The 25253-nt window shown below is 38.2% G+C and overlaps 1 protein-coding gene across 12 annotated transcripts in view; it reads right to left on the minus strand.

Moving 5' to 3' along the window:
* Positions 1–25253, minus strand: part of ZRANB3 (zinc finger RANBP2-type containing 3) — a 307089-nt gene that overhangs the window by 171492 nt on the left and 110344 nt on the right. The gene's annotated exons all lie outside the window — the stretch shown is intronic.

Here is a 25253-nt window from a genome sequence, read left to right on the forward strand (position 1 = left end):
CTGTCTCAAAAAACAAAACAAAAACGAAATTTGGCTTCTCACTTCACAATCTACTTGAATTCGCTAGCAATTTTATAGAAAAAGACTAACTTCAGAAGTTTAATAAAGGCACTGAAAGGGTATCTAATTTGCACCTTGCTTTGATTATATATCTCAGGTAATCAATTAAAGTGCTATATATAAGCCTCAATGATCAACCTTAACTGCTTAACAAATTGGAAGAACAATAACTTACATCACTAAAACTTCTATATGTAATGAACACAGTGAAACAAAATATAACATATTCTTAAAAAAGGAATATATGAAAAATACTAAATTTTCTACGTTGTTTACTAACATTGTGAATTTGTTGATCACAAATGTAAACAAAAGGGTGTTTCAAAATATATGAAAATAAGGATTAGGAAACAAAGAGCAGATAAGAAGCATTTGCACTTGGCAAACTTGATTACTGCCATTAAGGACCATAGATAAGTTCAGTTGGAGATTTTATAAAAGGTAAGATGAATAAATCCCTTGCTTAGTATCATAAATAATTACAGCGTGATGCTTTATATCCTTTTTAATGTGGCAACACTATAATTAATTTGAAGACATCATAATTAGAAAATAAAGAACCTTGTATTGAAATTCAGACTAGTATATTAAAATGCTATGTTCCGCAGTTACATAATGACACATAATTTTATGGTGGAAGTGTAGTAAATAAATAAAGCCACCACTTATTTGTAATAAAGGGGAAATTATTTCTGCTTTCAAAATAAGGAATCAAAAACACATCCATCAACAGCTTGAGACAAAATTTTTGCAGGTTATTAGGATGCTTTCAGTTGAACAAGTACTTGGATTAATCTGTCAATTCATGTGTTGACACATAGCAATCACTTTAGAATAAACCATTAGAAAGAATTCCAAATCTCAACTAGGTAATTTTGGAAATGTTAATTAAACAATGATGGAGATTCTCTACTCAGATTCAGAACGTACACCCTTTTAAGATGGGTCTCGTATATATTAAAAAGAAGGAGAAAGAAAGGAAGCCTTTGTGAAAGTTTTTTTTAAGAAAAGTAAAAATTAACTTACCTAATGGTTACTAAATCATTACACAAAATGAAAAAGGAAATAAGCAAGAGGAAAACAAAATGCTGGTTAATCACATCCTCTGCCAGTTGCAAAAATGCAACGATTGACTAAAAATTGAGCCCTAATGAGTTGAGTAGTTTTCAAAAGTTAAAACATAAAGGAAGGCCACTGAATACTGAGATTAGGCTGGGTATTATGTGCAGAAATGAAAACAAGAATATGAATCAAATGAGACAGCAAAATCAATTTGTTATTCTAAGAAAGACATGGAATGTTACAAGTAAAATTTGCTGTTTAAATTGAGTTAGGCAATAAAAGAAAAAAAACAGGACTACTAAGAAAAAGAAAAACTACCAATTCTTTTAAGTATTTATTATTTAAAAATTAATTTTTAGGCCCGGCGTGGTGGCTCACGCCTGTAATCCCAGCACTTTGGGAGGCTGAGGAGGGTGGATCACGAGGTCAGGAGATTGAGACCATCCTGTCTAACATGGTGAAACCCTGTCTCTACTAAAAATAAAAAAAAAATTAGCTGGGCGAGGTGGCAGGTGCCTGTAGTCCCAGCTATTTGGGAGGCTGAGGCAGGAGAATGGCATCAACCCAGGAGGCAGAGCTTGCAGTGAGCAGAGATCATGCCACTGCACTCCAGCCTGGGTGACAGAGCGAGACTCCATCTCAAAAAAAATAACAATAATAATTTTTATATATTTAAAGAACATTTGCACCAATGACTTTTACTCTAAAAACCACCCCAACGCTGCTTTGTAAAAATGGCCGTGCAAATGTGTGCTAATTACCTTGATATTTCCAAGTTGGTGCTCAGAACTCATACTTTAGGACAGGAGGCTCTGGAGTGGTGGCCCATAGTGTGATCTCTTGGACCTGTATGGTAAGAACCTCAGTTTATAATGTTTAAAAATCAGATCTGTGTAAAAATGTGACTCCTGGCTTCTCTCAACAACTCAGGACTGGTGGCAGCCATGTCCCCGTGTAGACAGTGGATTGGAGGCGGGGGCTGCTCCTTAGCTGGGGTCCTCTCATCCCAGTGTGCCCATGTCCCTGAGAGGACTTCACTCCCTGGAGGCCCTGTCTGTATCTGCTTTTGGGACGCCTGCGTAAAGAGTTGGAACCAACCCAAATGTCCAACAACGATAGACTGGATTAAGAAAATGTGGCACATATACACCATGGAATACTATGCAGCTATAAAAAATGATGAGTTCATGCTTTGTAGGGACATGGATGAAACTGGAAAACATCATTCTCAGTAAACTATCGCAAGGACAAAAAACCAAACACTGCATGTTCTCACTCACAGGTGGGAATTGAACAATGAGAACTCATGGACACAGGAAGGGGAACATCACACTCTGGGGACTGTTGTGGGGTGGGGGGAGGGGGGAGGGACAGCATTAGGAGATATACCTAATGCTAAATGACAAGTTAATGGGTGCAGCAAAACAACATGGCACATGGATACATATGTAACAAACCTGCACATTGTGCACGTGTACCCTAAAACCTAAAGTATAATAATAAAAAAATAAATAAATAAAAATTTTTAAAAAAAGAATTGATGTCAAGTCTTTATAAACAATCACTGTGTGTGTGTTTGTGTTTGAGAGTGCGCACATGAACGAGAGAGAGAAAAACAAAAATCACAAATCTGGAAAAGTTAATAAAGATCTAGAACCTAAAAAAAAAAAAAAATCAACCATCACATTGTCAAGGTAGAGTTTCCTGGGTCTAAACCATATGGTTTTCTTCTCTAGGGTAGCATCTGCATAAATTGTTTCTGCATTAAACATAGTGATAGATAACTTTTCCCTATAATGCAGTGTCACCATGATCTCCAGGGTAGTATTATGACAAGGTGAAAAATATTCAGTTTCTGACATTTTTATTGGATAGAGATGTCCCTTGTTTTCCCAATATAACTAAATGTATTATTGAATAACTTCTCTGTTACTCAATAGCATGAATTAACTGAGAAGTTATTCAATAATGTTTAATTATTTTATTATTGAATAACTTCTCTGTTCTTTTGTCTTCTAGTAGAATTAGTAATAGCTCCAAATTTCTTAAATGAATCTATACGTACAATATACTCGAAAGAGCACACTCTGTGAATTATTACTTAAGGAATTCACTTTTAATCTATAAAAAGAAATGAGATATGTCAAAACTGATAATGTCATCATATGCTAGTCACATTCCTAATTTATTAAATATTATTCATGTCAAAATTTTAAAATGACTTTAATTTTGTAGAACCAGTTGATTAGAGAAAATGCAGTACATAATGAACTTCAGAAAAGTTAATGAGAAGATTATCTAAAAATATCTTCCTAAGAAAAATATTTCAAATTGGGTTAAGAATCAAAATAAATGTTATTTGCTATGTACTAATAACTACAACAATAAACAACAAATAATGAAAGTTAGTTTTTATGGGAAAATGAATATGTTAAGACCAAATCTGGGCTTGATTTTATTTTACTGAAAAATTAGTGGCATTAAAAGCAGTGAAAATAGTTCATTAAATTCATGATTAACATCATGTCATAAACTAGTAAGTTAAAATAAAATAACATAAAATATGAAAATGTTGAAATAAAGTAGTAAATGGTAGGAATCAATATTGAAATTAAAAAGTAAGATAGCTGGGTGACTGTAGTTAATAATAATTTAATTGCACATTTGAAAATAACTAAGAGTATAATTGGATTGTTGCAACACAAAGGATAAATGCTTGAGGAGATAGATACCCCATTTACCTAATGTGATTATTACACATTGTATGCCTGTATCAAAAGATCTTATATACCCCATAAATATATACATCTACTATGTACCCACAAAAATTAAAAATTAAAAAAAGATAGCTAACTCAATCCATGAATTAATGATCTATTATAAAATAACCTAAAACGTAAATTTCAAATAAAAATGTACTGAAAAATAGCAGAAAATTTCAACAGACAGCATTTATTCATCTTTTCTAATATTATTTATCAATAATAGCCTCAATACCAACATTAACAAAAATAGATAAAGAGTCATTTCATTTTGCCTGTAAACTCACTTAGGACAGAGAAGAAAAAGGCTTTGGAGGGGTTAAAATAAAAAATAAGATGCAGACACATAACTTAAAACACTCTATTAGATTAAGTAAAGGGCCTAACTTGTCTCAGTAGTTGATAACTTTGAGTAACAAAAAAAGGTTAAATTATGTTCAGAGTACAATGTTTAAAAAAACAGAAATATATAGAAAGTATTTGAAAAAAATGTTTCTTTCAAAACTGTTACGGTAAAAAAAATAGAATGCCTGGCTATCCTAAAAACTCTGACTCTCTAGAAATATCTCATTTCCTATAGGCTTAAATATATAAAATTTTAAAACAGTACAACATTGCCATCGTTACAAATATATTTTATTAATAGTTTGAGTTTCTAAATTAATGTTTAAAAAATTGAAAGCAGTATGAGAAGATCAGAACCTGCAGAAAATGTCAAAGATTAATCATTCTACTGAAAACTTTTGAACCACTGATGAGTAAAATTAGATTAAGGTTAAGAGAAACAGACACACTTTGCCTCACTATAATATATAAGAAGAGGACATGAAGCTAAGAATCAATAAAAGTCAATCTTACACTTTTTTTTGTAAAGCAATGCAAGTTTTTTACAAATAAAATATTACACAGAAACTCAACATTTGTAAAGCCGAAAAAGTGAGACCACTATAGCCGAAGTAAAGTGGGGACCTCATAGTCCCATACCCTCAGTCTCAACCTCAGTTCTGTGAAAGACAGTTCTGTGAAACAGGGCTTGCAAATCATTGAGGGTTGCTCAGTCAATAAACTCCTCAATTTTCGTTTTTTCAATGCTAGTTTTCTACTTATTTCTTTTCCAAGACCCACTTCCAATCTACCTCCTCCACAAACCCTTCCAACTTAATCAATATGAAATCAATGGTTCCTTCCACAATAGTATCATAGACTTTATATTGTAAACTTCACTTCCAATATTTCCAGTACCCTACATTTTACAGATACCACACAGAGCTATACACCCCGACTCATCCTTACTTGATTAGAGGGAGGGCATGTTTCTTTTTTTTTTTTAATATCCTTGAAGATCTTTATCTATACACATACAGATAAATAGCTATAATTTTGTGTGTTTTGAGGGATGTGGCTTAAACAAAAACAAGCTCATTTTATACCTATTGTTCTATAATCTTTTTGTTTTCAACTTTTTTATTTCCATAGGTTATTGGAGAACAGGTAGTGTTTGGTTATATAAGTAAGTTCTTTAGTGGTGATTTGTGAGATTTCGGTGCACCCATCACCCAAGCAGTATACATTGCACCCAATTTTAGTCTTTTATCCCTCATTCACTTCCCACTCTTTCCCCGAGTCCCCAAAATCCATTGTGTCATTCTTATGCCTTTGCATCCTCAAAGCTTAGCCCTCACTTATGAGTGAGAACATATGATGTTTAGTTTTCCATTCTTGAGTTACTTCACTTAGAATTAATAGTCTCCAATATCATCCAGGTTGCTGCGAATGAAAGGCAACCAGAGATGGCAATATAGAGGTAGTGATATCTGAAGAACGTTTTGAAGGATTACTTTTTAGATAGACTTGAGAAAAATATGAGACACAGAAGGAAAGGAATTAATCAGAGAAAGAACTACATAGAAATAGTAAAGCATAAAAAGTCATGATGGGCTGGGTGCAGTGGCTCACACCTGTAACTGCAGTACTTTGGGAGGCCAAGGCAGGTGGATCACTTGAGGCCAGGAGTTCGAGACTAGCCTGGCCAACATGGCAAAACCCCGTCTCTACTAAAAATACAAAAATTAGCTGGGTGTAGTGGTGCATTCCTGTAATCCCACCTACTCGGGAGGCTGAGGCATGAGAATCACTTGAACACAGGAGATGGAGGTTGCAGTGAACCGAGACTGCCCCACTACATTCCAGCCTGGGTAAGACTCTGTCAAAAAAAAAAGGAAAGAAAGAAAAGAAAGGAAAAGAAAAGAAAAGAAAGGAAAAGAAAAGGAGAGGAGAGGAGAGGAGAGGAGGAGAAAGAGAAAGAAAGAAGGTCGTGGTGTTTGAAAACAAAAGAAAAAGAGAAAGAAAACTAACATTTGTTGGGTATATGAGACATATTCTTCCTATGCTTTACATAAGCAATCCAATGGCAAAAGTATTATTGCCTACTTTAAACAAGAGATAATTGAAGCTGAGAGATCAATTAACTGGTCCAGTGTGATGTAAATAGTAACTGGTAAAGATTACAACAAATAGATGGAACTGTCTCTAGAATTTCTGCCAGAGAATAGCAGAAGAAAATGGAAGAAACAGGTAGTGGCTAGCTTGTGAAGTGCTTTACTCTATAGGCCTGTAATCTCAGCACTTTGAAAGGCCAAGGTGGGCAGATCACCTGAAGTCAGGATTTTGAGACCAGACTAGCGAACACGCGAAATCCCGTCTTTACTAAAAATACAAAAATTAGCTGGGTGTGGTAGCCAGTTCCTGTAATCCCAGCTACTCAGGAGGCTGTGGCAGGAGAACTGCTTGAACCCAGGATTGGGAGGCTGCAGTGAGCTGAGATCACGCCACTACACTCCAGCCTGGGCGACAAAGCAAGACTACATCAAAAAAACTAAACTAAACTAAACTAAACTAAACTAAAACTAAACTTCTGCTCTGTGAAAGACACTGTTAAGAGAATGAAAAGACAAGGCCACAGATTGGAATAATTTATTAAAACTTTTTTTTTTTTTTTTTTTTTTTTGAGATGGAGTTTCACTCTTGTTGTCCAGGCTGGAGTGCAATGGCGTAATCTCAGCTAACAGCAACCTCTGCCTCCCAGGCTCAAGCAATTCTCCTGCCTCAGTCTCCTGAGTAACTGGGATTAGAGGCACCTGCCACCACACCTGCCTAATTTTTGTATTTTTGGTACAGACAGGATTTCACCATGTTGGCCAGGCTGGTCTCAAACTCTTGACCTCAGGTGATCTGGCCGCCTTGGCCTCCCAAAGTGCTGAGATTACAGGAGTGAGCCACCGTGACTGGCCTAAAACATATTTGATAAAGACTTGTACTTAAAATATACAAATAATTCTTAAAACTCAACAACAGAAAAAGAAACAATTTAAACATGGGTAAAAGATCTGAACAGAGACCTCACCTAAGAAAATATGCAGATGGCAGATAAGCATATGAAAAGATCCTCAACAACATAGGTGAATAGAGAATTACAAATGAAAATGAGATACTACTACACATACATTAGAATAGCTAAAAGAAAAATGATAATACCAACTGCTAGTGAGGATGCAGAGCAAGTGGAACTCTCATTCACTGCTAATGGAAATTGAAAATGGTATAGCCAATACAAGACACTTTGACAGTTTCTGTTAAAAAAAATATAGTCTTGGCCAGGTGCAGTGGTTCATGCTTGCCACATTCTTCAAAACTGAAGAATGTTTTGAAGGATTACTTTTTAGATAGACTTGAGAAAAATATGAGACACAGAAGGAAAGGAATTAATCAGAGAAAGAATGCTGGCAGTCCCAGCACTTTGGGAGGCCGAGGCAGGTGGATCACCTGAGGTCGGGAGTTCAAGACCAGCCTGACCAATATGGGGAAACCCCATCTCTACTAAAAACACAAAGTGGCCAGGCATGGTGGCTCACGCCTGTAATCCCACCACTTTGGGAGGCCAAGGCGGGCAGATCAGGAGCTCAGGAGATTGAGACCATCTTGGCTAACATGGTGAAACCCCATCTCTACTAAAAATACAAAAAATTAGCAGGGCATGGTGGCGGGCGCCAGTAGTCCCATGAACCTGGTAGGCGGAGCTTGCAGTGAGCCGAGATCGCGCCACTGCACTCCAGCCTGGGTAACAGAGCAAGACTCCACCTCAAAACAAAAAACAAAAAACAAAAAACCACAAAGTTGGCCGGGGTGGTGGGGCATGCCTGTAATCCCAGCTACTTGGGAGGCTGAGGCAGGAGAATCGCTTGAACCCCGGGAGACGGAGGTTGTGGTCAGCCAAGATTGTGCCACTGCACTCCAGCCTGGGCAACAAGAGCAAAACTCCATCTCAAAAAAAAAAAAAAAAAAAATTGTCTTACTATATGTTATGGGTTGAATTGGGTAACTCTCTCCCAAAAGATATATTGAAGTTCTAACCTCTAGTATTTCAGGATACGAAATTATTTATTTAAAAATAGGTTTGCTGCAGATATAATTAGCTAAAATGAGGTCATATTAGAGTAACCTTAATTCAATCTGACCAGTGTCCTTATAAGGGAAGAGGCATAGACACTCTGGGAGAATGGCATGTGAAGACAGAGGCAGACAATGCAGTGATGCATCTGCAAACCAAGGAATGTCAAAGATTGCTGGCCTTCACTGGAAAGTAGGAGAAAGGCATGGAACAGATTATCGCTCGGAAACATCAGAAGAAATCTACCCTGCTGACACCCATTTCAGACTTCTAGCCTTGAGCTATGAGAGCAAAAATTTCAGTTATTTTAAGCCCCCCAGTTTGTGGTACCATCTTATGGCAGCCCTAGGAAACTAGCACACTATATGATCTAGCAGTTTCACACTCCTAGATTTGAAAACCTATGTTGACACAAAAATCTACATGTGAATATGTACAGCAGCTTTATTGTCAAAAACTGGAAGCAACGAAGATGTCTCTTCATCTTTGTGAACGAAAAAACAAACTGTGGTACATCTATACAATGGAATATAAATCAATGATAAAAAGAAAAGGCTATCAAGCTACAAAAAGACACGGATGAATTTTAAATGCATATTGCTAAGTTAATAAAGCTGGTCTGTAAATATTATACGATATAGGATTCTAATTATATGACATTCTGGAGAAGGCAAAACTATGAAGTTGTTAAACATATCAGTGGTTACCAGGGGTTCAGCCCTGTGGGAAATTGAATAAATGAGGCACAAGGGATTGTGTAGGGTATTGAAACTGTTCTGTATGATACTATAATGATGAATACAAGACATTAGGCATTTGTGAAAATCCGCAGAACTTTATCACATAAAGAGTAAACCTGAATGTACGCAAATATTTTAAAAATAACTGAGGAGGGCAAGGATACCAGGATGGAAAACAAACTGTGATAAAAGAATGTATATGTGTTACAAATGTCTGAAATATCCTCACTGGAGGATGTGGGGGAATAAGGTGCTGACCTGACTAACATTGGAAATGAATGGAGTCTGTAAGAATAAAGTCAAAACAAACTGTACATTACACCATGCTCTAGCTAATAAAAGTTCTTTCCCATGGAGGTACAGGTTAACAACTGTGAAACTGCTATTCATGTATACTGGAAATTAGCAATTAAGTAAGTAGATGGCAGATGGTGGGACCCACTGTTAGGGTTAAAGATTACAGATATATAATGTGTGTGCATAGCAATGCGTGTGTACAGCATCTACAAACCAAGGAATGTCAAGGATTCCTGGCCTTCACACCCTGCTATACATGTACATATAGATATAGATATATATATGTATATCTACGTATAAATACACATACAAGTTAGTATACATAATCTCCTTGCACTATAAGCTGATAGAACCTAGAAGGAAGGACACCCCCAGAGAAATGGAGCACGCAGGTCCTCATTCTAGTATCAATCTTCAGTAAAATGAAATTAGTTTTTTTTGGAGAAATGACTAATTCTAGACTGGGACAAGAAATGCACAAGATGAGCCTGAAGCATCCTGTAGTACCAGAAAGTAAGAAAATGCTCAAAAACTAAAAACAAAACAAAAAACTTCCAAAATGAAGCGGTTATGTCAAAGGGACACAGGAGTGGGCTCCCAATGGCCAAAGCTGAAACAATTTGAGCAACAAGATAAAGAAAGTAGTAATAAATTTTAACTCAAAGTATACAATTAATATCCATGAGTCCACACTGATACAAATACATGATTAAGTAAATAAATGAATGAATGAATTCTAAATAATTTATGTATTTACTCCAGCTTTGTGATGGTTAATACTGAGTGTCAACTTGATTGGACTGAAGGATACAAAGTATTGATCTTGGGTGTGTCTGTGAGGGTGTTGCCAAAGGATATTAACATTTGAGTCAGCAGGCTGACAAAGGCAGATCTACCCTTAATCTGGTTGGGCACAATATAATCAGCTGCCATCATGGCTAGAATATAAGCAGGCAGAAAAATGTGAGAAGAGAGATTGGCCTGGCCTCCCAGCCTGTATCTTTCTGCTGTGCTAGATGCTTCCTGCCCTGGAACATTGGACTCCCAAGTTCTTCAGTTTTGGAACTAGAACTGGCTTCCCTGTTCCTCAGCCTGCTGATGGCCTATTGTGGGACCTTGTGATCGTGTGAGTTAATACTTAATAAACTCCTCTTTATATATATATCTATCCTATTAGTTCTGTCCCTCTAGAGAACCCTGACTAACACAAGATTAAGAAAGTAAAATACAGCCAGGCACGGTGGCTGACACCTGTAATCCCAGCAATTTGGGAGGCTGAGCCAGGCGGATCACTTGAGGTCAGGAGTTCTAGACCAGCCTGACCAACATGGCAAAAGCCCGTCTCTACTAAAAATACAAAAATTAGCCAAGGTGTAGTGGTGGGTGCCTGTAATCCCAACTACTCAGGAGGCTGAGGCAGGACAATCACTTGATCCCAGGAGGCAGAGGTTGCAGTGAGCCGAGATCACGCCATTGCATTCCATCCTGGGCAACAGAGTGAGACTCCATCTCAAAAACAAAACAAAACAAAACAAAAAAGTAAAACACAACTCTCCATTCCTAAAGTATGGGCTGTGCATAGTTACTTTCTTTCCAAAAATTCAGTATAAAAAAGGGGTGAAAAATGAGTAACTATACAGTAACAAAACCTGGCAAACACTACCTTAAGCCAGGTGATCGTGATTAACATTAACAGTGATAAATCATATTGATTGTATGCATACTTTGTATGATGTGATGACAATAGCACTTCACCTCTATAGTCTTCCCCCAAAAAACATATTACCCAAGTATAACCACAAGGAAAGTACCAGTTGAATCCCAGTTAAGGGACATGCTACAAAATACCTAATCATTAATTTTCAGAACTGTAAAGGTCTTCAAAAACAAAGAGAGTGTGAGAAATTGTTACAACCCAGAGAAGCCTAAAGAGACATTGCTAAAATGTGGAGTAATGTGTTTCCTGGATGGAATCCTAGTTTTATTTTTATTTTTATTTTTCTTAAAAGGACATGAGAGAAAAACTGAGAAAACCTGCATAAAGTATGGTCTTCAGATAATAACAATACATGAATATTGGCTCACTAATTGAGACAAATGTACCATACTAATCTAAGATATCAATAACAGGGGAAACTGGGTGTGTGGTATACAGGAACTCTGTAATATCTTTGTAATAATTCTATAAATCTAAAATTGTTTTAAATTAAGACTTTTTTTTAAAGAGCACATTCAAAAATATTAAAGTTGGACTTAGAAACAAGGAAGTAAGCAGACAGGCGACACTGACTTAAACGACTACTGTGTACTCTCACCAACACAAAATTTTAATGCTATCACCTTCATTCTAACTTTACCGTCTTATTCCTTTGAGCCCTATGTCTTCCAAATTCTTCAGTCCTCAAGAATACTGTTTCAAAAATAGAAAGGCTGGTACCTGGGGACTGTAATAGTAATTGATAGTGAGAGTTGGGGCTGAATCACTCCAATTATTTCACTTGAGGCCAAATATCAGGTCCTGGCATCTTCTAGTTATATGTCCTTGGGCAATTTAATTAACCCAGAATTTCATATCCAGCCAAACTAAGCTTCATAAGTGAAGGAGAAATAAAATCCCTTACAGACAAGCAAATGCTGAGAGATTTTGTCACCACCAGGCCTGACTAACAACAGCTACTGAAGGAAGCATTAAACATGGAAAGAATCAACCGGTACCAGCCACTGCAAAAACACATCAAATTGTAAAGACCATTGATGCTATGAAGAAACTACATCAATTAACAGGCAAAATAACCAGCTAACGTCATGACAGGATCAAATTCATACATAACAATATTAACCTTAAATGTAAATGGGCAAAATGTACCAATTAAAAGACAGAAACTGGCAAATTGGATAGAGTCAAGACCCATCAGTGTGCTGTATTCAAGAGACCCATCTGGCGTGCAAAGACACACATAGGCTCCAAGTAAAGGGATGGAGGAAGATCTACCAAGCAAATGGAAAGTAAGAAAAAAGCAGGGGTTGCAATCCTAGTCTCTGATAAAACAGACTTTAAACCAACAAAGATCAAAAGAGACAAAGAAGGCCATTACATAATGGTAAAGGGATCAATTCAACAAGAAGACCTAACTATCCTAAATATACATGCACCCAATACAGGAGCACCCAGATTCATAAAGCAAGTTCTTAGAGACCTACAAAAAGACTTAGACTCCCACAAAATAATAATGGGAGACTTTTGAAACCTTACTGACAATATTAGACAGATCAGTGAGACAGAACGTTAACAAGGATATCCAGGACTTGAACACAGCACTGCACCAAGCGGACCTAATAGACATCTACAGAACTCTCCACCCGAAATCAACAGAATATACATTCTTCTCAGCTTCACATCACACTTATTCTAAAATTGACCACATAATTGGAAGTAAAAGTCCTCCTCAGCACATGTAAAAGAACCAAAATCACAACACACTGTCTCTCAGACCACAGTGCAATCAAATTAGAATTCAGGATAAAGACACTCGCTCAAAACCGCACAACTATATGGAAACTGAACAACCTGATCCTGAATGACTACTGGGTAAATAACGAAATAAAGGCAGAAATAAAAATGTTATTTGAAGCCACTGAGAACAAAGACACAACGTACCAGAATCTCTGGGACACATTTAAAGCAGTGTGTAGAGGGAAATTATTGGCAATAAATGCCCATAAGAGAAAGCAGGAAAGATCTAAAATTGACACCCTAACATCAAAAGTAAAAGAACTAGAGAAGCAAGAGCAAACAAATTCAAAAGCTAGCAGAAGGTAAGAAATAACTAAGATCAGAGCAACACTGAAGGAGACAGAAAAACAAAACACCCTTCAAAAAATCAGTGAGGGCGGTACCAAGATCGCCAAATAGGAACAGCCCCAGTCTACAGCTCCCAGCGTGAGGAACGCAGAGGATGGGTGATTTCTGCATTTCCAGCTGAGGTACTGGGTTCATCTCACTGGGGATTGTAGGACAGTGGGTGCAGGACGGTGGACGCAGTGTATTGAGCGTGAGCCTAAGCAGGGTAGGCATCGCCTCACCCAGGAAGTGTAAGGGATCAGGGAATTCCCTTTCCAAGCAAAGGGAAGGCGGTACAAATGGCACCTGGAAAATCGGGTCACTCCCACCCTAATACTGCGCTTTTCTGATGGTCTTAGCAAACGGCACACCAGGAGATTATACCCTATGCCTGGCTCGGAGGGTCCTACGCCCACGGAGCCTAGCTGACTGCTAGCACAGCAGTCTGAGATCGAACTGCAACACAGCAGTGAGGCTGGAGGAGGGGCACCCGCCATTGCTGAGGCTTGAGTAGGTAAACAAAGCAGCTAGGAAGCTTGAAAAGGGTGGATCCCATGGCAGTCCAAGGAGGTCTGCCTGCCTCTATAGACTCCACCTCTGTGGGCACCGCATAGCCGAACAAAAGGCAGCAGAAACCTCTGGAGACTTAAATGTCCCTGACAGCTTGGAAGAGAGTAGTGGTTCTCCCAGCATGCAGCTGGAGATCTGAGAATGGACAGACTGCCTCCTCAAGTGGGTCCCTGACCCCCGAGTAGCCAAACTGGGAGGCACCCCAGAGTAGGGGCAGACTGACACCTCACATGGCCGGGTACCCCTCAGAGACGAAACTTCCAGAGGAACCATCAGGCAGCAACATTTCCTGTTCACCAATATCCGCTGTTCTGCAGACTCTACTGGTAACACCCAAGAAAACAGGGTCTGCAGTGGACCTCCAGCAACCTCCAACAGACCTGCAGCTGAGGATCCTGATTGTTAGAAGGAAAACTAACAGAAAGGACATCCACACCAAAACCCCATCTGCACGGCACCATCATCAAAGACCAAAGGTACATAAAACCACAAAGATAGGGAAAAAGCAGAGCAGAAAAACTGAAAATTCTAAAAATCAGAGCGCCTCTCTTCCTCCAGAGGAACACAGCTCCTTACCAGCAACGGAACAAAGCTGGACAGAGAATGACTTTGACAAGGTGAGAGAAGAAGGCTACAGATGATCAGACTTCTTCGAGCTAAAGGAGGAAGTTCGAACCCAATGCAAAGAAGTTAAAAACCTTGGAAAAAGATTAGATGAATGGCTAACTAGAATAACCAATGCAGAGAAGTCCTTAAAGGACCTGATGGAGCTGAAAACCATGGCACAAGAACTACGTGACGAATGCACAAGCCTCAGTAGCCGATTCGATCAACTGGAAGAAAGGGTATCAGTGATGGAAGATCAAATGAATGAAATGAGGCAAGAAGAGAAGTTCAGAGAAAAAACAATAAAAAGAAATGAACAAAGCCTCCAACAAATATGGGACTATGTGAAAAGACCAAATCTATGTCTGATTGGTGTACCTGAAAGTGACGGGGAGAATGGAACCAAGTTGGAAAACACTCTGCAGGATATTATGCAGGAGAACTTCCCCAATCTAGCGAGGCAGGCCAACATTCAAATTCAGGAAATACAGAGAATGCCACAAAGATACTCCTCGAGAAGAGCAACTCCAAGACACATAATAGTCAGATGCAACAAAGTTGAAATGAAGGAAAAAATGTTAAGGGCAGCCAGACAGAAAGGTCGGGTTACCCACAAAGGGAAGCCCATCAGACTAACAGCTGATCTCTCAGCAGAAACTCTACAAGCCAGAATAGAGTGGGGGCCAATACTCAACATTCTTTAAGAAAAGAATTTTCAACCCAGAATTTCATATCCAGACAAACTAAGCTTCATAAGTGAAGGAGAAATAAAATCCTTTACAGACAAGCAAATGCTGAGAGATTTTGTCACCATCAGGCCTGCCCTACCAGAGCTCCTGAAGGAAGACCTTCATGGAAACCAGCTAACATCATAATGACAGGATCAAATTCACACATAACAATATTAACCTTAAATGTAAATGGGCTAAATGCTCCAATTAAAAGACACAGACAGATTGGAAAATTGGATAAAGAGTCAAGACCCATCAGTGTGCTCTATTCAGGAAACCCATCTCATGTGCAGAGACTCACATAGGCTCAAAATAAAGGGATGGAGGAAGATCTACCAAGCAAATGGAAAACAATAAAAGGCAGGAGTTGCAATGCTAGTCTCTGATAAAGCAGACTTTAAACCAACAAAGATCAAAAGAGACAAAGAAGGGCATTACATAATGGTAAAGGGATCAATTCAACAAGAACAGCTAACTGTCCTAAATATACCGAATAGAGGAGCACACAGATTCAAAAAGCAAGTCCTTAGAGACGTAAAAAGAGACTTAGACTCCCACACAATAATAATGAGAGACTTTAACACCCCACTGTCAACATTAGACAGATCAAGACAGAAAGTTAACAAGGATATCCAGGAATTGAACTCAGCTCTGCACCAAGCGGACCTAACAGACATCTACAGAACTCTCCATCCCAAATAAACAGAATATACATTCTTCTCAGCACCACACTGCACTTACTCCAAAATTGATCACATAGTTGGAAGTAAAGCACTCCTCAGCAAATGTAAAAGAACAGAAATTGTAACAAACTGTCTCTCAGACCACAGTGCAATCAAACTTGAACTCAGGATTAAGAAACTCACTCACAACTGCGCAACTACATGGAAACTGAACAACCTGCTTCTGAATTACTGGGTACATAATGAAATGAAGGCAGAAATAAAGATGTTCTTTGAAACCAATGAGAACAAAGACACAACATACCAGAATCTCTGGGACACATTCAAAGCAGTGTGTAGAGGGAAACTTATAGCACTAAATGCCCACAAGAGAAAGCAGGAAAGATCTAAAATTGACACCCTAACATCACAATTAAAAGAACTAGAGAAGCAAGAGCAAATACATTCAAAAGCTAGCAGAAGGCAAGAAATAAATAAGATCAGAGTAGAACTGAAGGAGATAGAGACACAAAAAAACCCTTCAAAAAATGAACGAATCCAGGAGCTGGTTTTTTGAAAAGATCAAAAAAATTGATAGACCACTAGCAAGACTAATAAAGAAGAAAAGAGAAGAATCAAATAGACGCAACAAAAAATGATAAAGGGGATATCACCACTGATCCCGCAGAAATACAAACTACCATCAGAGAATACTATAAACACCTCTATGCAAATAAACTAGAAAATCTAGAAGAAATGGATAAATACGTTTCTCCCCGAAAAAAACACACTCTCCCAAGACTAAACCAGGAAGAAGTTGAATCTCTGAACAGACCAATAACAGGCTCTGAAATTGAGGCAATAATTAATAGCTTACCAACCAAAAAAAGCCCAGGACCAGATGGATTCACAGCCGAATTCTACCAGAGGTAAAAGGAACACCTGGTAACATTTCTTCTGAAACTACTCCAATCAATAGAAAAAGAGGGAATCCTCCCTAACTCATTTTATGAGGCAGCATCATCCTGATACCAAAGCCTGGCAGAGACACAACAAAAAAAGAGAATTCTAGACCAATATCCCTGAACATCGATGCAGAAATCCTCAATAAAATACTGGCAAACCGAATCCAGCAGCACATCAAAAAGCTTATCAACCATGATTAAGTCAGCTTCATCCCTGGGATGCAAGGCTCATTCAACATATGCAAAACAATAAATGTTATCCAGCATATAAACAGAACCAATGACAAAAACCACATGATTATCTCAATAGATGCAGAAAAGGCCTTTGACAAAATTCAACAGCCCTTCATGCTAAAAACTCTCAATACATTAGGTACTGATGGGACGTATCTCAAAATAATAAGAGCTATTTTTGATGAACTCACAGCCAATATCATACTGAATGGGCAAAAACTGGAAGCATTCCCTTTGAAAACTGGCACAAGACAGGGATGCCCTCTCTCACCACTTCTATTCAACATAGTGTTGGAAGTTCTGGCCAGGGCAATGAGGCAGGAGAAAGAAATAAAGGTATTCAAATAGGAAAAGAAGAAGTCAAATTGTCCCTGTTTGCAGATGACATGATTGTTTATCTAGAAAACACCATCGTCTCAGCCCAAAATCTCCTTAAGCTGATAAGCAACTTCAGCAAAGTCTCAGGATACAAAATCAATGTGCAAAAATCACAAGCATTCTTATACACCAATAACAGACAAACAGAGAGCCAAATCATGAGTGAACTCCCATTCACAATTGCTTCAATGAGAATAAAATACCTAGGAATCCAACTTACAAGGGACATGAAGGACCTCTTCAAGGAGAACTACAAACCACTGCTCAATGAAATAAAAGAGGATAGAAACAAATTGAAGAACATTCCATGCTCATGGGTTGGAAGAATCAATGTCGTAAAAATGGCCATACTGCCGAAGGTAATTAATAGATTCAATGCCATCTCCATCAAGCTACCAATGACTTTCTTCACAGAATTGGAAAAAACTACTTTAAAGTTCATATGGAACCAAAAAAGAGCCCGCATTGCCAAGTCAATCCTAAGCCAAAAGAACAAAGCTGGAGGCCTCATGCTACCTGACTTCAAACTATACTACAAGGCTACAGTAACCAAAACAGCATGGTACTGGTAACAAAAGAGAGATATAGACCAATGGAACAGAACAGAGACCTCAGAAATAATACCACACATCTACAACTATCTGATCTTTGACAAACCTGACAAATACAAGAAATGGGGAAAGGATTCCCTATTTAATAAATGGTGCTGGGAAAACTGGCTAGCTACATACGTAGAAAGCTGAAACTGGATCGCTTCCTTACACCTTATACAAAAATTAATTCAAGATGGATTAAAGACTTAAATGTTAGACCTAAAACCATAAAAACCCTACAAGAAAACCTAGGTAATACCATTCATGACATAGGCATGGGCAAGGACTTCATGTCTAAAACACCAAAAGCAATGGCAACACAAGCCAAAATTGACAAATGGGATCTAATTATGGATCTTCGGCAAGGCAAAAGAAACTACCGTCAGAGTGAACAGGCAACTTACAGAATGGGAGAAAATTTTTGCTATCTACCCATCTGACAAAGGGCGAATATCCAGTATCTACAAAGAACTCAAACAAATTTACAAGAAAAAAACAAACAACCCCATCAAAAAGTGGGCAAAGGGTATGAACAGAAACTTCTCAAAAGAAGACATTTATGCAGCCAACAGACAAATGAAAAAATGCTCATCATCACTGCTCATCAGAGAAATGCAAATCAAAACCACAGTGAGATACCATCTCACGCCAGTTAGAAAGGCGATCATTAAAAAGTCAGGAAACAACAGGTGCTGGAGAGGATGTGGAGAAATAGGAACACTTTTACACTGCTGGTAGGAATGTAAACTGGTTCACCCATTGTAGAAATCAGTGTGGCGATTCCTTAGGGATCTAGAGCTAGAAATACCATTTGACCCAGCAATCCCATTACTGGGTATATACCTAAAGGATTATAAATTATGCTGCTATAAAGACACATGCACACGTATGTTTATTGTGGCACTATTCACAATAGTGAAGACCTGGAACCAACCCGAACGTCCAACAATGATAGAGTGGATTAAGAAAATATGGCACATATGCACCATGGAATACTATGCAGCCAGAAAAAATCATGAGTTCATGTCCTTTGTAGGGACATGGATGAAGCTGGTAACCATCATTCTCAGCAAACTATCACAAGGACAAAAAACCAAACACTGCATGTTCTCACTCATAGGTGGGAATTGAACATTGAGAACACATGGACACAGGAAGGTGGACATCACACACCAGGGCCTGTTCTGGGGTGGGGGTATGGGGGGGCAATAGCATTAGGAGATATACCTAATGTAAATGACGAACTAATGGGTGCAGCACAACAACATGGCACATATATACATATGTAACAAACCTGCACGTTGTGCACATGCACCCTAGAACTTAAAGTATAATAATAAAAAAAAAGATAAAAAAATAAAAATAAAAGGCAGGCTTTTAATACAAAATTTCCATTAAAAAATTTTTGGGAAACCTGAAAAAAAATTTCTTTATATAAAAGTTTGTTTCTTAAAAAAAAAAAAATCAGTGAATCCAGGAGCTGCAGTTTTGAAAGGATCAACAAAATTGATAGACCGCTAGCAAGACGAATAAAGAAGAAAAGACAGAAGAACCAAATAGACGCAGTAAAAAATCATAAAGGGGATATCACCACCGATCTCACAGAAATACAAACTACCATCAGAGAATACTATAAACACCTCTATGCAAAGCAACTAGAAAATCTAGAAGAAACGGATAAATTCCTCGACACATACACCCTCCCAGGACTAAACCAGGAATAAGTTGAATCTCTGAATAGACGAATAACAGGCTCTGAAATTGAGGCAATAATTAATAGCCTACCAATCAAAAAAAGTCCAGGACCAGATGGATTCACAGCTGAATTCTACCAGAGGTGCAAAGAAGAGCTGGTACCATTCCTTCTGAAACTATTCCAATCAATAGAAAAAGAGAGAATCCTCCCTTACTCATTTTATGCGGCCAGCAACGTCCTGATACCAAAGTCTGGCAGAGATACAACAAAATAAGAGAATTTTAGACCAATATCCCTGATGAACATTGATGCAAAAATCCTCAATAAAATACTGGCAAACCGAATCCAGCAGCACATCAAAAAGCTTATACACCATGATCAAGTGGGCTTCATCCCTGGGATGCAAGGCTGGTTCAACATATGCAAGTCAATAAATGTAATCCATCACATAAACAGAACCAGTGACAAAAACCACATGATTATCTCAAAAGATGCAGAAAAGACCTTTGACAAAATTCAACAGCCCTTCATGCTAAAAACTCTCAATAAACTAGATAATGATGGAACGTATCTCAAAATAATAAGAGCTATTCATGACAAATCCACAGCCAATATCATACTGAATGGGCAAAAACTGGAAGCATTCCCTTTGAAAACTAGCACAAGACAGGGATCCCCTCTCTCACCACTTCTATTCAACATAGTGTTGGAAGTTCTGGCCAGGGCAATCAGGCAAGAAAAGGAAGTAGAGGGAATTCAACTAGGAAAAGAGGAATTCAAATTGTCCCTGTTTGCAGATGATATGACTGTATATTTAGAAAACCCCATCGTCTCAGCCCAAAATCTCCTTAAGCCAATACGCAACTTCAGCAAAGTATCAGGATACAAAATCAATGTGCAAAAATAACAAACATTCCTATACACCATTAATAGACAAACAGAGAGCCAAATCTTGAGTGAACTCCCATTCACAATTGCTACAAAAGGAATAAAATACCTAGGAATCCAACTTACAAAAAATGTGAAGGATCTCTTCAAGGAGAACTACAAACTACCACTCAATGAAATAAAAGAGGTCACAAACAAATGGAAGAACATTCCATGCTCATGGATAGGAAGAATCAATATCGCGAAAATGGCCATCCTGCCCAAGGTAATTTATAGATTCAATGCCATCTCCATCAAGCTACCAATGACTTTCTTCATAGAATTGGAAAAAACTACTTTAAAGTTCATATGGAACCAAAAAAGAGCCTGCATTGCCATGACAATCCTACGCAAAAAGAACAAAGCTGGAAGCATCATGCTACCTGCTTTCAAACTATACTACAAGGCTACAGTAACCAAAACAGCATGGTACTGGTACCAGAACAGATATATTGAGCAATAGATCAGAACAGAGGCCTCAGAAATAACACCACACATCTACAACCATCTGATCTTTGACAAAACTGACAAAAACAAAAAATGGGGAAAGGATTACCTGTTTAATAAATGGTGATCAGAAAACCGGCTAGCCATGTGTAGAAAGCTGAAACTGGATCCCTTCCTTACACCTTATACAAAAGGTAATTCAAGATGGATTAAAGACTTAAATGTTAGACCTAAAACCATAAAAACCCTAGAAGAAAACCTAGGCAATACCATTCAGGACATAGGCATGGGCAAGGACTTCATGACTAAAACACAAAAAGCAACGGCAACAAAAGCCAAAAGAAACAAATGGGATCTAATTAAAGTAAAGATCTTCTGCAAGACAAAAGAAACTACCATCAGAGTGATCAGGCAACGTACAGAACGGGAGAAAATTCTCGCAATCTACCCATCTGAAAAAGGGCTAATATCCAGTATCTACAAAGAACTCCAACATATTTACAAGAAAAAATCAAACAACCCCATCAAAAAGTGAGCGAAGGATATGAACAGACACTTCTCAAAAGAAGACATTTATGCAGCCAACAGACACATGAAAAAATGCTCATCATCACTGGCCATCAGAGAAATGCAAATCAAAACCACAATGAGATACCATCTCACGCCAGTTAGAATGGCAATCATTAAAAAGTCAGGAAACAACACATGCTGGAGAGGATGTGGAGAAATAAGAATGCTTTAACGTTGTTGGTGGGAGTGTAAACTAGTTCAACCATTGTGGAAGACAGTGTGGTGATTTCTCAGAGATCTAGAGCTAGAAATACCATTTGACCCAGTGATCGCATTACTGGGTATACAGCCAAAGGATTATAAATCATGCTACTATAAAGACACATGCACACGTATGTTTACTGGGGCACTATTCACAATAGCAAAGACTTGGAATCAACCCAAATGTCCATCAGTGATAGACAGGATTAAGCAAATGTGGCACATATACACCATGGAATGCTATGCAGCCATAAAAAAGGATAAGTTCGTGTCCTTTGCAGAGACATGGATGAAGCTGGAAACCATCATTCTCAGCAAACTATCACAAAGACAGAAAACCAAACACCGCATGTTCTCACTCTTAGGTGGGAACTGAACAATGAGAACACTTGGACACAGGGCAGGGAACATCACACATGGGGGCCTGTTGGGGGTGCGGCCCTGGGGGAAGGATAGCATTAGGAGAAACACCTAATGTAAGTGACAAGTTGATGGCTGCAGCAAACCAACATGGCACATGTATACCTATGTAACAAACCTGCACGTTTTGCACAGGTACCCTAGATCTTAAAGAATTAAAAAAAAAAAAAAAGAAAAAGAAAAAGATAACAGTGAAAAGATACTGAAAGAAGGGGGAATAATACCAGTGAAGGACGTCATTTGTTTCTAAAGCTAGGGAGAAAAGATCACAGCAGACAGCTAAAGTACAGAATACTCCAAGTGGGTATTCAAGCGTTTATAAGAAAAAGTAGGTTCAATAACACAGATGTAAAATTGCCCTCCCAAAGCTTTTCACTATTTGATGAGTCAAACAGTCATCACATCAAAATCTATTTTTAATTTACAAATCAAAAAGTGGTTGACCTTTAAATTATAAATTGTACTTCCTTCTCTGGCTTCACCACTGTTTTATGAGAAGAGCAAGAGAAGCAAAACCATATTAGAAAATAGAATGAAGGTCAAACCAGAGTTCATATAATTTACATATATAGAAGTTCTTTTTACTTCAGCACATTTAATTTATTAACTTTCATCCACACTGGCATGGTAAGATTCCATAAAAATAGCAGTCCAATTCTACCACTAAATAGATTATTAGTTGTTATGAGCTGTGATCTTAAGTCTTGTATGTCATTCTGTTTATTTCTATGGCCTGATTCTTGTATTCATGTATAAAGTTAAGGATTTTTCCTTAATCAACATTATTAATAGGATAAAACATCATAAACCCTGTCAAGTCAAACAGGTGTAAAATAACGGGTCTTCAAAAATGCTGGTGAAAAGAGAGAAGTAATTAAGTAATTATGATGGACAAGAAAGGTGGAAGTTTTTTTAAGTATTGAGGAAATATTAAACAGATTTTGCAATTTATTTAATTAAAAAGTAAGAATGGTTTTGAAAGAAGATGACAACACGTGAATTAGCCAAATGTGAAAAGTGCTATGTAATTGTAAATCACAAGAAATGGAAAAGCAATGTGTATAATGGGAATGCTCTTGCTGGCTAAGGGTTCGTGACCTCTGCATACTCGTTAACTGATGTTAACTGAGGATAATGGTTTGTTAGAGAATATAAGAGTTAAGAAGGTGTCTTAGCCTGTTCTCACACTGCCAATAAAGACATACCCAAGCCTGGGTAATTTATAAAGGAAAGGGGTTTAATTCACAGTTCCACATGGCTAGGGAGGCTCCACAATCATGGTAGAAGGCGAAAGAGGAGTAAAGTCACATCTTTTACACTGCAGCATGCAAGAGAGCCTGTGCAGGGGAACTCCCATTTATAAAACCATCAGATCCCGTGAGACTTACTGACTATCATGAAACAGCATGGGAGAGACCCACTCCCATGACTCAACTATCCCCCACTGGGTCACCCCTCCCATCACATGTGGGAATTATGGTAGCTACAATTCAAGATGAGATTTGGGTGACGACACAGCCAAACCGTATCAGAAAGCTTACGGTGCAGATCAAGTGTTTATCTGAATCCATGGTGAATTCCACAGATTTAAGGTGCATCTAAATTTCTACAACATCGAAGTGAGGACCAAAGTACCAATGGTGTACCATAACTGCTAAGATTTTTCACCATGACTTACTTGTGGAAATCATAAAGGATGCTGTTTGTTACCTTTTATAATATATTTTCTGTGGACATCAACTGGTCTGTTTGGAAAAGAATTTACACACATGCATATACATATATGACATATATATTCTATACATGTATATATATAAGAGGAAATAGCTATGGCTAGTCTTGAGGTTTTGGAGAATGAGTTCACATTTCTATTTGTTGAAAACATATTCAAGGACTAAAAACATAAGCCTCTTTCAGTCATTTGGACTCTCAAATTAATTAATTTATGAAGAGCCGTTTAGAGCTCATCCTGTTTTAGGCCGGGTGCAGTGGCTCACGCCTATAATCCCAGCACTTTGGGAGGCGGAGGCGGACGGATCACCTGAGGTCAGGAGATTGAGACCGTCCTGGCTAACACAGTGAAACTTTGTCTTTACTAAAAATACAAAAAATTAGCCAGGCATGGTGGCGGGTGCCTGTAGTCCCAGCTACTCGGGAGGCTGAGGCAGCAGAATAGCGTGAACCTGGGAGGCGAACCTTGCAGTGAGTCGAGATCGCACCACTGCACTCCAGTCTGGGCGACGCAGCGAGACTCCTTCTCAAAACAAAAACAAAAACAAACAAAAACAAAAACAAAAAAACAAAGAACAAAAGAACTCATCCTGTTTCAAAAGAAAAATTTCTGTTATTGTTTCCCAAATGTCTATGTCTTGTTTCTCCGATTATATCGCTAAAGTACTTCACTGGCAATGACTCTTTTTCTAACTATAACATCTAGTCTAAATAAACGCCTATTGAATGAATGAAGAGTTCAAACTAAAAAATTAGGTCATTATAAATCAGCATGAACTATGAACCCCTATATCAACATTTCTGTATAGGACTCATGTTATTCCTTAAATACATTCTTAAATTCTCTATTCATGTTTTTCTTTAAAAACAGACTACAGGCCAGGCACGGTGGCTCACGCCTGTAATCCCAGGACTTTGGGAGGCTGAGGCGGGTGGATCACCAGGTCAAGAGATCGAAAACATCTTGGCCAAAATGGTGAAACCCCTTCTCTACTAAAAATACAAAAATTAGCTGAGCGTGGTGGTGCGCACCTGTAGTAGTCCCAGCTACTGGGGAGGCTGAGGCAAGAGAATTGCTTGAATCCAGGAGGCGGAGGTTGCAGTGAGCCGAGATTGTGCCATTGCACTGCAGCCTGGGCGACATAGCCAGATTCCGTCTCAAAAGAAGAGACTACAGAGATAAGCCATTGGTGGGAGTCTATATGCAAGTAAAACTAAATAACAATTAATTGGGAGAATTTTTTGGTGATTCCACTTTTATTTTTTAACAATTCAGTTGCCCTTCCCTTCATTTCTAATACATTTTGAAAAGT

Source organism: Symphalangus syndactylus, chromosome 22 (genome assembly GCF_028878055.3).
Source record: "Symphalangus syndactylus isolate Jambi chromosome 22, NHGRI_mSymSyn1-v2.1_pri, whole genome shotgun sequence".
NCBI lineage: Eukaryota > Metazoa > Chordata > Mammalia > Primates > Hylobatidae > Symphalangus > Symphalangus syndactylus.